The following is a 14,510-nucleotide window of genomic DNA, read 5'->3' as shown; positions in this document are numbered from 1 at the left end:
GACCTAGAACCCCTTGAATGAAAGGGAGGCTGGGTCCCCCTGAGGAATGACTCCACTACACTACTGACAATTTATGCTATTAATCTTTCTCTCATACTTCCCCAAGGAGACCTTTTACCAGGGAAATTGTGCACTGGGGAAAAGGAAATGGTCAGACATTTTGGTGACTACTTTACACTAACTCTGAGCTGACACTGATTCCAGGGGACCCAAAATGTCACTGTGGTCTTCCAGTTGAAATAGGGTCTTATGGAGGTCAGGTAATTAATGGAGTTTTAGCTCAGGCCCAACTTACAGTGGGTCCCCAGACTCAACCTGTGGTCATTTTCCTAGTGCCAGAATTGGCATAGACATACTTAGCAGCTGGCAAATCCCCACACTGGTTCCCTGACTGGTAGAGTGAGGGCTATTTGGTGGGAAAAGCCAAATGGAAGACATCAGAGCTGCACTACCTAGAAAAATAGTAAATTAAAAACAGTATTGCATCCCTAGAGGATTGCTGAGATTAGTGCCACCATCAAGAACTTAGTAGACACAGGGTGGTGATTCTCACCGCATCCCCGTTCAACTTACTATTTGGCCTGTGCGGAATACAGATGGATCTTGGAGAATGACAGTGGATTGTCATAATCTTAACCAAGTGGTAACTCCAAATGCAGCAGCTATACCAGATGTGGTTTCATTGCTTGAGCATATTAATACATCTCCTGGTACCTGGCATGCAGCCATTGATTTTGCAAATGCCTCTTTCTCCATTCCTGTCCATAAGGCCCACCAGAAACAATTTGCCTTCAGCTGGCAAGGCCAGCAATATACCTTTACTGTCTTACATCAGAGGTATAGCAACTCTCTGGCTTTCTGCCATAATCTTGCTCCCAGAGATCTTGATCATTTTTCCCTTCCACAAGGTATCACACTGGTCCATTACATTAATGACATTATGCTGATTGGATCCAGTGAGCAAGAAGCAGCAAACACAATGGACTTATCGGTGAAACATTTGTGTGCCAAAGGATGGGAAATAAATGACTGAAATTCAGGGGCCTTCTACTTCAGTAAAATTTCTAGGGGTCCAGTGGTGTGGGGTCCATTGAGATATCCCTTCTAAAGTGAAGGAGAAGTTGCTGTACCACGAAAGAGGTACAATGCCTAGTGTACCAATTTGGATTTTGGAGACAACACACTCCTCATTTGGGTGTGTTAATACTGCCAATTTATCGAGTGACCCAAAGGACTGCCAGTTTTGAGTAGGGTCCAGAACAGAAGGCTGTGCAGCAAGTCCAGGCTGCTGTGCAAGCTGCTCTGCCACTTGGGCCATATGACCCTACAGATCCAATGGTGCTTAAGGTGTCAGTGGCAGATGGGGATGCTATTTGGAGCCCTATTTGGAGCATTTGGTAGTCCCCATAGTGAATCACAGTAGAGGCCTCTAGAATTTTGGAGCAAGGTCCTGCTATCTTCTATAGATAAATATTCTCCTTTTGAGATAGCTCCTGGCCTGTTACGTGGCTTTGGTAGAAACTGAGTGTGTAACTATGGGTCATCAAGTCACTATGTGACCTGAACTATCATGAACTGTGCTTTCTAACCCATTTAGCCATCAAGTAGGGCATGCAGAGCAGCATTCCATTATCAAATGGAAGTGGTATATACATGATCAGGTTCTAATAGGTTCTGAGGGCACAAGTAAGTTCCATGAGGAAGTGGCTCAAATGCTCAGGGTCTCTATTCCTGCTACTATGCTTCCCCCCCTCGCCCCCAGCCTGCACTGATGGCCTCATGGGGAGTTCCTTATGATCAGTTGACAGAAAAAGAAGAAAAGGGCCCAGTTTATAGATAGCCCTGCATGATATGCAGGCACCACCTGAAAATGAACAGTCACAGCACTACAGCCCCTTTCTAGGACATGCCTGAAGGACAGTGATAAAGGGAAATCTTCCCAGTGGGCAGAACTTTGAGCAGTACACCCTGTTGTGCACTTTTCTTTGAAGAAGAAGTGGCCAGATGTGCAATTATATACCTATTCACGGGCTGTAGCCCATGGTTTGGCTAGATGGTCATGGACTTTAAAGAATCATGATTGGGAAAATGGTGACAAAGAAATTTGGGGAAGAGGTGTGTGGATGGACCTCTGAGTGCTCAAAAACTGAAAATATTTGTATCTTACATGAGTGCTCACCAATGGGTGACCTCAGCAGAGGAGGATTTTAATAATCAAGTGGATAGGATGACTCATTCTGTGAACACCACTCAGCCTCTTTCCTCAGCCACCACTGCCATCGCCCATCAGGTTCGTGAACAAAGTGGCTATGGTGGCAGAGATGGAGAATATGCATGGGCTTTGCCACATGGACTTCCAATCACCAAGGCTGATCTGACTATAGTCACTGGTGAGAGCCCAATTTGCCAGTAACAGAGACTAACACTGAGCCCTCAATATGGCACCATTCCTTGGAATGATCCGCCGGCTACTTGGTGGAAGGCTGATTACACTGGACCTCTTTCATCAAGGAAAGGGCCACAGTTTGTCCTCACTGAAATGGACACTTACTCCAAAAATGGGTTTGCCTATCCTGCATGCAATGCTTTTGCCAAGAGTAGCATGCATGGACTCATGGAATGCCTTATTAACCATCATGGTATTCCACACAGCATTGCCTCTGACCAAGGCACTCACTTTATGACTAAAGAATTGAGGCAGTGGGCTCATGTTCATGGAATTCACTGGTCTTACCAAGTTCCCCATCATCATCAAGTAGCTGGATTGACAGAATGGTGGAATGGCCTTATGAAGTCAAAATACAATGCCAACTAGATGACAATACTTTGCGGGACTAGGGCAAAGTTCTCCAGAAGGCTGTGTGTGCTCTTAATCAGCACCCAGTATATGGTACTGTTTCTCCCATAGCCAGTATTCACGGGTCCAGGACTCAAGGGGTGGAAGTTCAAGTGGCATCACTCACTATCACCCCTAATGATAAATTCTGCTTCCTGTTCCTGTGACATTACGTTCTGCTGGCCTAGAGATCTTAGTTCCAGAGGGAGGAATACTGCAACCAGGAGATACATCAATGATGCCATTAAACTGGAAGATTGCCACCTGGCTCCTCCTACCTCTCAGCCAACAGGCCAAGAGGGGGGTTACAGTTTTGGCTGTGGTGACTGACCCGGACAGACTATCAAGATGAAATCAGTCTACTACTTCACAGTGGAGGTAAGGAAGAGTATGCAAGGAATACAGGAGATCCCTCAGGGCATCTCTTAGTATTACCATGCCCTGTGATACCAAACTACAGTGGCCCAATCCAGGCAGGACTACAAATGGCCCAGACCCTTCAGGAATGAAGGTTTAGGTCATTCCGGGTAAAAACCCACGGCCCACCAAGGTGCCTGCTGAAGGGAAAGAATATACAAAATGGGTAGCAGAAGTAGTCATCAATACCACCTATGGCCATGTGACCAGTTGCAGGAATGAGGGCTGTATTGGTTGCATTTCCTCCTCATTTTGTTAAGAACATGTTGTGCATGTATACACTTGTACTAAGAAAATATCTTCATTTTATTTCCTTTCTTTTTTCTTTATCATGTGTAATAAGATTTACTGACTTCATATCAGCATTTAAGTTTTGTCAACTCTATGTAACAGCATTTGGGCTGGGGACTGAGGCACTGCATGAAGGACAGCTGTATTATGTTAGGCATAATTATTACCTTATTAATGTCTTTATTTGAAGATTATGAATGATTTCAGATGTGTATGGGTTCAAGTTCACAAGGGGTGGCCTTGTGATGGTTAATACTTAGTGTCAACTATTTTCTTGGGTGCGTCTGTGAGGGTGTTGCCAAAGGTGATTAACACTTGAGTCAGTGGACTAGGAGACGTAGTCCCACTCTCAATCTGGGTGGGCACCATCTAATCAGCTGTCAACTCAGCTAGGACAAAAGCAGGCTAAGTCTTCTGATCTTCCTCTCTCTCCTGTGCTGTATGCTTCCTGCCCTTGAACATCAAACTCCAAATTCTTCAGGTTTTGGACTCTTGGACCTACACCAGTGGTTTGACAGAGACTCTCAGGCCTTTGGCCACAGACAGAATGCTGCACTGTCAGCATCCCTACGTTCTGGGATTTGGACTGGCTTCCTTGCTCCTTAGCCTGCAGACAGTCTATTATGGGACTTCACCTTTTGATGATGTGAGTAAATACTCCTTAATAAACTCCTTTTCATACATACATCTATCATATTAGTCCTGTCCTAGAGAACCCTGACTAATACAGTGGGCTTAAAATATTCAGTAGTAGACTATACTGTAAACAGATGTGCTATCACCCAGGCTTTGTTGTTCTACCTATAGAGCACAGGCACAGAATATTTACTGTAATCCTTACAGGCCCTAGGATTTTTGGCATGGTAAATGAGCACTGGCTTAAAGTCATTAGCTGCATTAGCCCATAAGCAGAGAGTAAGCTTGTCCTTTGAAGCTTTGAAGTCAGGCATTGACTTTACTCTAGCAATGGAAGTCCTATATGGCATCCTCTTTCAACAGAAGACTGTTTCATGTGCTGATATACTGAAAATCTGTTGTTTGGTGTAGCCACCTTCATCACTTATCTCAGCTAGATCTTCTGGACAGCCTGCTGCAGCTTCTATATCAGCACTTGCTGCTTCACCTTGCACTTTCATGTTATGGGGAGAGCTTTCTTTAAATCTCATGAACCAATCTCTGCTAGCTTCCAACTTCTCTCCTGCAGCTTCCTCTCAGCCTTCAAATAATTAAAGAGACCTAGGCCCTTGCTCTGGATTAGGTTTTGGCTAAACCGAATGTCATGGCCGGTTTGGTCTTCTACCGAGACCACTCAAACTTTCTCCCTATCAGCAATAAGCCTGTTTTGCTTTATCATTCATGTATTCACTGAAGTAGCACTTTTAATTTTCTTCAAGAACTGCTCCTTTGCTTACAAAATGTGATGCATTGTGCAGAAACTGTTTAATGCAATAGGAGTAGCTTTTGGTCCATCTTGACTTTCAACATGTCTTTCTCACTAAGCTTAGTGATTTATAGCTTTTGATTTAAAATAAAAGGTATGGCTGGGCATGGTGGTTCATGGCTGTAACCCTAGCACTATGAGAGGCTGAGGCAGGCGGATCATGAGGTCAGGAGTTTGAGACCAGCCTTATCAACACAGTGAAACCCTGCCACTACTGAAGATACAAAAAAATTAGCTGGCCGCAGTGGTGCATACCTGTACTCCCAGCTACTCAGGAGGCTGAGGCAGGAGAGTAGCTTGAACCCAGGAGGAGGAGGTTGGAGCGAGCCAAGATGGTGCCACTGCACTCTAGCCTGGGTGACAGAGTGACACTCTGTCTCAAAAATAAATAAAAATGAAATAAAATAAGAGGCATGTGACTCTTCCTCTCACTCAAACATTCAGAGGCCATTATAAGGTTCTTAATAGGCCTGACTTTACTACTACTGTATTTCAGAGAAGAAGAGGGCCTGAGATGGGAAAATGACTGGTCGGTGGAACTGTCAGAATGCACACATTTTTTCTTCTCATATGGAAGTGGTTCGTGGTACCCCAAAACAATTATAATCGTAACATCAAGGACCACCATAACAGATACAGTAGTAATACTAAAAAAGTTTGAAATATTTTGAGAATTACTGAAATGTAACACAGAAACATGAAGTGAGCATGTGATAAGGAAAATGGTGCAAACAGACTTGTTCAATGCAGGGTTGCCACACACCTTCATTTTGTAAAAAAATGCAAAATCTACAAAGTGCAATAAAGCGAAGCACAATAAAATAAGGTTTGCCCCTCTAGACCCAGTACTCAATAAAATGCTATCAAAAAGAATCCAGTTAACATATTAAAAAGCATTATATACCATGAACAAGAAGGATTTATATCAAGAATTCCAAGTTGGTTTAACATACAAAAATCAGTCCACCCTGGCCAGGCATAGTAGCTCAAGCCTGTAATCCCAGCACTTGGGGATGGTGAGGTGGGCAGATTGCTTGAGCCCAGGAGTTTGAGACAAGCCTGGGCAGCATGGTGAAACTCTGACTATATAAAAAATACAAACCTTTAGCTAGGCATTCGTGATGGCTGGCGCCTGTTGTCCTAGCTACTTGGGAAGCTGAGGTGGAAGGTCACTTGAGCCCAGTTGGGCAAGGCTGCAATGAACCATGACTGCGCCACTGCACCCCAGCCTGGGTGACAAAGCAAGACCCTGTCTCAAAACAAAACGAAACAAAACAAAACAATAACAACAAAAAACCAATCAATCCAAGTAATTTAGCATGTTAACAAACAGGATACAGAACAAAAGCTATGTAATCTCCATATATGTAGGAAAAAATCCCTGAAAAAAAAAAATTTCCTTTCATGGCAAAAACAGTGACCAAGCTAGGAACAGAAAAAAATGTCCTTAGTCTCATAAAAGATATCTGTAAAAAATCCACAGGAAACACCATACTTAATGGTGAAAGGCTAAAATCTTTCCCCCAGAATGCTTTGTCAAGAACAAAACAAGGATATATGCTCTTATTACTTCTATTCAACACTATACTAAAGTGTTCTAGCCAAAATAATAAAGCAAGAAAAACAAAACACATCCGGATTGGCAAGGAAGAAGCAAAACTCTCTTTTTATACAAATCACATAATCTTGTGATATATAAATTTAATTTAGATTATCACTGTATAATCTTGGATATTTGCATATAATCTTATATACATAATTCTAAGGAATCTATATACAAATATTAAGAGCTAATAATCAAGTTCACAATGTTACAAGATACTAAATCAATATACAAAAGTGAATTTTATTTCGAACCAATAGAACAAAACAATTCCAAAATGCAATTTAAAAAATCACATTTACAATGGCATCAAAGAATGAAATACTTATAAAAAATAAACTTGGAAAAGTAGAAGAGTTATACACTGAAAACCAGAAACATAATGAAGACTTAATAGGAACATGTCCTCTGTTTACAAACTGAAAAACTTAATATTGTTAAGATGGTAATACTCCCCAAACAGGTTCAACACAATCCCCATCTAAATCTCAGATGGCAGTTTTACAGAAACTGTCAAGCTGATCCTAAAATTCACATGAAAATGCAAGGGACCTTGAATAGCCAAAATAATCTTGAAAGAGAACAAAATTGGAGGATTAGTACTTTCTAATTTCAAAGCTTACTATAAACACAATAGTCAAGACTAGGTATTACTGGATAGACATGTAGAACAATGGAAAAGAATTCAGTCCAAAAATAAATGTATTTATACACAGTTAATTTATTTTTGATGAGTACCAAAGCAACTCAGTAGGAGAAAGAATAATTTTTTCAACAAATTATACTGGGGTGACTGGATATATCAATGCAAAATATGAAGCTGAACCTCTACCCCACACTATATACAAAAATTAACTCAAAGTGGATCGAAGATCTAAATATAGGAGACAAAATTATAAAACTCTTAGAAGACATATGTGCAAATATTATGACCTTGGATTAGGCTATGATTTCTTAGATCTGACACTAAAAGCACAAACAAGAACAAAATGGATAAATACAACTTCATGAAAATTAAACATTTTAAGCTTCAAAGGACACTATCAAGAAACGAAGTCCACACAATGAGAAAAAAATATTTCTAAACCATATGTCTTACTAGGGTCCAATATCCACCATATATGAAGAACTCTCACAATTCAACAAAGACATGCTAAATTTTAAAAATGGGCAAATGATCTGAATAGACATGTCTACAGAGACGATGTTACTAATGGCTTGTTAAGTACATGACAAGATGCTTAGCATGATTAGTCACTGGGAAAATGAAAATCAAAACATTGAGATACTATTTCATACCCAGTAAGATAACTATAATAAAAACGAATGTAGATAATAACAAGTGTTATGGAGGATATGAAATGTTGGTAGTAATGCAAAATGCTACAGCTACTTTGGAAAACAGATCAGCTGTTCCTCAAAAACGTAAATATAACACAGAGGAAGTGGTGAATGCATGCAGCCCTAGCTACTCAGGAGACTCAGACGGGAAGACTGCTTGACCCCAGGTATTTGTCCAGCCTGAGCAACATAGTGAGACTCCATTTCCATACACAAACACAAAGTAGAGTTTTCTACTGTTTAACTGCACAAGCCCAAAACTTGAATACAGTGTTAAATAGCAGGGGAAGAGGAGAATAATGTTTGTTCCAGTTTTAGTTAGAATGCTGCTTGGTGTTTCCATATTAAGTATTATGTTTGATTTAAACCTAGGATATATGTGTTTTACATTAAAAAAAAAATCAATTCCTGTTTTCCTGAATATTCATTTTTTGTTCCTCTTTAGAATAACAAGTAAATAATATCAAATGATTTCCTAAAATTGAACTACTTTTGCATTACTGGAATAAATGTCATGACTGTCATGTATCATTTTCTTAATGTAGCTTAGGATTCTGTTTGATGCTTTTGTATACTGATACACGTGAAATTGTTCTGTAGTCATGTGTATGTACCTGTGGTGTGATCTTCATATGATTTTTATCTAGATTAATACCATACTCAAAAATAATTTGAAAACTGTCTTCTTCCATGTTCTGGAAAAATTTATAAAGCATTGAGATGATCTGATCTTAAAAGTTTTGTTAAAATATTCCTGTGAAATCTTCTGAGCTTGGTGCTTTTAGTGAGCTTTCTTTATGCCTTTTCATATTTCTTCAGAAAAAACTGATCTATTTAACTTTTCCATTTCTTCTGGGACAATTTTAACAAAGTGGATTTTCCAAGGAAATAACCCATTTCACCTAAGTTGTGCAAAATAAAATCATTTTAAAAATTATCTGTTTCAATAGTTATCCTCCCCTTGTCATGTCTTACATTTTACTACTTTCTTTGTTACCCTCTTCTCTTCCTCCCATTCCTACCCCTACCAATTAGGTTAACTAGTGGTCTGTCTACTTCGTTGACTTTTTCAAAGAACCAATTTTTTTAAACTTACTTTTTAGTACTATTGTTTTTGACTTCAAGCTCATTAATTTTTTGCTTTAATCTTTATTATTTCCTTCATTGTTCTTTATTCTTATTTGTGATGTTTCCTAGCTTTCTTTTGATGAAAATGTAACTTATTTTTCTTTAATTAATGGCTGTAAATACATAAGGCTGTTGAGTCTTTAGAAATTCTGAAACTTTGCTTTCTTCACTTTACTCCTAAAATTGCTTAAAAGAGCATTTACAATGCAGGTAAATAAGATTTTTAAAATGTTTTGTTATTGATGTCCATCTTTATTGCAGTATAATAAAAAATTTTTTTGGTATTATTTCTACTTTATGGAACTTAGGATTTCTTTTTGACAATATATAAAATTTTTTTGGTGAATATTCTATGTATTCTTGGGAAGAAATTATATTTCATGTTATTTGAGAATCGAGTTCAATATATATTCATAAAATATCCCTGGCTGTGCTTTTAGGTCTTTTATATCCTCACTTATTTTAGATTCACTTCACTTATCTTGGACTAAAAATGATGTGTTAATTCTGTGTATTTGTCCTTCTAAATTCTCTGTAGTTTCTGTTTATGAAAATGGTTGCTAATGTTATCTGATACACAAATACTAGCAGATGTTACATCTACATTATGATTTATAGTCTTTAACACTATGAAGTAGCCCTTTCCCCCCTCTAATTTTTACCCTGGCTGACATCAGAATTGATCTTGCTTTCTTTATTGTTTTCATTTGCTGTCCATACCTTTTCTCACTCCTTTTAGTCTTTTAAAATTATTTTGTTTTCTTCTGAATATATACAGCTCAAACCCGAGTCTTGCTTCATGAACCATTCTGGCCATCTGTTCAATAGGTGAGTTCAGTGTTTTTACACGTCCTACAATGACTCATATATTAGTGTCAGCTTACAGAATTTTTAATTTTTCTTTCTTCATGTGGTCCATTTTCTTTGCTTTGTAAAATTTTCAGTATTTAAGATAGTTCATCTTTTTATTGATTACCAGTTTTACCTACTACTTCTTATGATGCCATTAGTTCCCCTTTTCCTTAGTTAGGTTGTTTGGTATGCAGGTTTCAAATGATACCTTTGATTCCTACACAATACCTATGTGACACTCAGTGAATTTTTCCTACTTCATTTCCCACTCTTCTCAACCTTCACTCTGCTTTAGCCTTAGATAACATATGGCCAATGCTCACAATCACTCCTTTTGCCATTTATTAATTGCATGAAATATTCCATTGAGTATGAGGGTGGGCAAGTAGGGGATATATGTGGCCCATCATCTTTTGTAGATAAAGTTTTATTGAAACACACCCATACTAATTCATTAATATGCTGTCTATGGATATTTTTGTTATAATGGCAAATATGGAAAACTGTAATAGAGACCATATTGCCTGCAAAATCGACAATATTTACTCTCTGTGTCCTTTACAGAAAGTGTTTGCTGACTACATCTCCAGATTATTCCAGTAGTACTTTAAATACAGTATTTATTTAGCTTTTGCATGTTTAATTATGTTTTGACCACTGTCATACATGAAATACAACTTGACTGCACACAAAAGTTTCACTTATTCTTTAACTTCTTTGAAAATGTTGCTCTGGGGTTGTCTTTCTTTAAATGTTCTTGTTGAGAATTTTGATTTATCTGATTTTTATCTTTGTGACTTAGTATTTCTGTCTTGAGGTCCATTGGGTTTCCCTTCTTAAAATTATCATAGTTTTACCAGATGTCTCAAAGTTTGCTACTCTGTGTCAATTATCCAAGGTACATAGTGAGCTATATAGTTTCAAATGTATTTCTGGAAAGTTTTCTCAAATTATAGTTTCAATATGTTCCACTATTTTGTTTTTTTCTTTGGGGCTCCCATTATACCTGTACTGAATTTTTTGTTGTTCGATCATTGTTTTACCAACAACTTTTTTTCTCTACTGTTTCTACAATTTTATTTCATTTTCATTCTCTTTGCCATTTTCATAGCTTTCTCCAAAGACTCTTATATTCTTAGTCAAGTCTGTTCTCCTTTGAAATTAAGCCTTTATTTTTAAGAGGATTTCTTTTTCTAAAATTACATTCCTAAGTTAAGTCTCAGTTCCCATCTTCCTTTTCATCTGTTTCTTTTTGAATATCTAGATTTTTTATCAGGTGTTTTATCATATCTGTCAGTGCTTCTTTTAAGAATATACAATTCACTTTGAAGTGTTATGATGATGTATCATTCTTCTGTTTTTCTACTTGTTTTGTTTTTAGAGAGAATTTCTTATGTCCTATATTCTATTCAATTTGAATTACTTTATATTCCCAAACCAGCAATTACTGTTATACACAAAAAACTGCCGTATACAGAAAGAATCTGGATGAAAATAATCCTTATGCTAGTATAGTATATTTTCTTTAATTAATAGTGCATTTTGAATGGTAGAGTAGAATGAAGGGTTGATGTGCTTTCAGTTTTGTGATTCTCTTTTGTTTCTACAGGACCCTTAATTTATTTCATTTATTAACAAGATTCTAAGTAATATTCCTTCTAAATCACTCTTGTCTTCTTCAGAAAAGGTACCTTGCCAAGACTGCTACCTCTGATCCTGTGATTTTAAGGCTCTTCTTTTTTATTTCCTAGTATCAAGTACTCAGACTTCAGGGATTTTTTCATGGGATACAGGGATTTTTAGGGAAGTGATATATTATGATGATACTGTAATGAAGGATACATGACTATGTATTTGGCAAACCTATAGAACCGTAAAACATATGCAAAAGGATCCTAATGTAAACTATGAACTTTAGTTAACAATAATGTATCAATATTTTGTTCATCAATTGTAGCAAATGAAATACACCAAGGAAAGGTGTTACTGGGGAAACTGAGGGGATGGGCGAAGTGATTATATGGGAATTCTTTACTTCCTGTTTAGTTCTTCTATAAACCTAAATCTGTCCTATTAATTGAAAATTAAAACAAAACAAAAAATTGAATTAAGTGAAAATCTAGTATTTGACTTCATGTTTTTTTCCTTTAAAAAGCATTCAGTAGATGGCACCAGAGATCTTTTGAAATAAGAAATCACTAGATGCACTGTATAATTCATAATGCTTAGTTCTGATGTTGATACATGCTCGAGATCCTATTTATTCATTAATGAATAATATAATTGATGCTCTGAGAAAGGTGTGTTGAAGACAAATTTAGCTGCAAGTTTTATCATTCAGTAAGTAAATAATCATGGAAATGTAGGAATGCAGATCTGCAGAATTATGGAGCAACAGTAATTCTACATTACTGGCGAATTTTTAAATTCCAACTCACATTTTGACAACCACATAGCACCTTCATTTTGCACTTCTTTACTACCAGTGAGTATCTCATTAGTAAAACTGTTTTTCTCCACAGATTAAAAGCATTCACGAAACATAGTATCAAGGTATTTTAAAATATATTTTCTCCTCAGGCTAGGACAGAATAAAGTATTAAGTCTTTCTAAAATACAGAGGGTGAAAACTAATTAATTAGCCACTCTGTAACTAATTGCCCACTCACCGGCATTCAAACTGACATACTCAATATGCAGTTTCATAGAGAACAAATCAAGCAGTGCTAACTAAAAAAAAAAGTGATTTTATACAGATGCCTGGTTATTATATATTTTGCCCATTAATGAAGTCCCAATACTATATATGGCCACTTTGGTAGGTATAGAACAAGTAAAAAGAAATAGAAGTAACATCTGGAGAAAAGACTGAAATACATTCTTGTTCTTCCAGATTTAGAATCCAATTCTCAGAAAACAAATTATCAATGATGGCAGTGCTGAAACAACACAAATCAAATATATTAACCATTAATTGCCATTACAGTCTTTTGTACCTTGGAAATGAATGACTACTCAACATGTATTTCCATGAAAAAAAATATTACCCAGAGTTCCAAATGAATTAATCAGTAATATGGTTTAGATGTTTTGTCCCCTCCAAATCTCATGTTGAAATGTGACCTGCAATGTTAAAGGTGGATCTAATGGGAGGTGTTTGGGTTATGGGTCAGATCCCTCAAAGATAGCTTGGTGCTAACCTCGCAGTAATGAGTGAATTCTCACTCTATGAGTTCACGTGAAATTTGGCTGTTTTAAAGAGCTTGTACCTTTCTCCTTTCCTCCCTCTCCCTTTCTCTCTCATTCTTCATCCCTCACCATGTGATACACCAGCTCCTGCTCTGTCTTCTGGCATGACTATAAGCTCCCTGAGGCTCTCACCAGAAGTGGACACTGGCACCACACTTCTTGTGCTGCCCGTAGAACTGTGAGTCAAAATAAACCTCTTTATAAATCACCCAGTCTTAGTTATTCCTTTTTGGCAATGCAAACAGACTGACATGATCAATAAATTTTTAGAACACAATTTAACTGCAGTTGAAAAACAACAAAAACATGGAATGAAATTAAGTGTAGGTATACAGTAATTGAAAAGCAATTTTGGAATTAAATCCTCTGACGTATATGACCCATTACTGGGTGATAAAAGAACTATGACAACTGAAAGATGTCTGATTTGTCCAGAAGTATTAAATAAGCATACTAATCTTAACTTATAAGAGTAAACTATTCACCTATACCTTTGGAAATACACACTGGGAAATATATAGCTAATGATTTCCAATCTTTTCTAATTCCCTACTTCTGATTCAAAGACACTGTCAATAAGAAGCAAGTAGCTTGGCGTGGTAATTTTTATAAAGAGTAATATCAATTTGATCCAAATATAATATTAATGTGTTTGACCTACAGTCTTAGTGGAGATAATTATATAATGTCTTAAGGCTTTTTGAAATGTTAAAAATAGCTCCTAAACTTTTATCCACTTTTCAGGACTACTAAAATTCTGATCTACCAGATTTTACATAAAATAGAATCCAGTCTTATAATGACAAAAAAAAAAAAAGAAACAAGGATCCAGAAACATAAAATCAGAGATAGTGGCATAATGGCAGAGCTGAGAACACTGGTTTTCTATCTCTCAGTACATTATTTTTTTCCACCAGATGATGAGGTCTCATCAACAAAAACAATAAAACCTGTATTGCTTTTTATTCAAACCTATTTAGTTCTTGAGTACAAATAGTTTGAAGAGAATGCTCAGATAGCAAAAGGATACTGCAGAATCTAAATCTATTTGGTTTCTGAATTTTCAATAGCAAGGACTTTCTTTGAAAATTTATCCAAGATGGCCAAATAGGAACAGCTCTGGAGTGCAGTTCCCAGTGAGAACACAGAGGGTGAGTGACCACTGCATTTCCAAATGAATTTTTACTGCCCCAAATCCAGGAGATTCCTGGGTGGAAAAGCGCCATGAGTCTCCAGCACGGCTGTTTCAGCTGGTGCAACAGGTCTCCACATAAAAACTCACACAAATCTGCGTGCCTTTTCAACTGGCACCTGGAATACCTAGGAGACAGTCACCCATTTGACTGAAAAAA

General features: G+C 37.3%; 1 protein-coding gene across 39 annotated transcripts in view; it reads right to left on the bottom strand.

The window, feature by feature from the left end:
- LCORL (ligand dependent nuclear receptor corepressor like) overlaps positions 1–14,510 on the bottom strand; it is a 198,332-nt gene that overhangs the window by 82,814 nt on the left and 101,008 nt on the right. For 2 of the 39 annotated variants that reach the window (XR_013533180.1, XR_013533179.1), the window contains exon 5: positions 6,088–6,234. The exons of the other annotated variants lie outside the window; for them this stretch is intronic. The gene's annotated coding sequence lies outside the window, so the exon portion shown is untranslated. The remainder of the gene's footprint in view (positions 1–6,087; positions 6,235–14,510) is intronic. 39 annotated transcript variants of the gene reach the window in all.

The sequence above is a fragment of the Callithrix jacchus genome, chromosome 3, assembly GCF_049354715.1.
Source record: "Callithrix jacchus isolate 240 chromosome 3, calJac240_pri, whole genome shotgun sequence".
In the NCBI taxonomy this organism is placed as follows: domain Eukaryota; kingdom Metazoa; phylum Chordata; class Mammalia; order Primates; family Cebidae; genus Callithrix; species Callithrix jacchus.
Note: the sequence above shows the minus strand (reverse complement) of the source record. Positions and strands in the feature narration are given on the sequence as shown.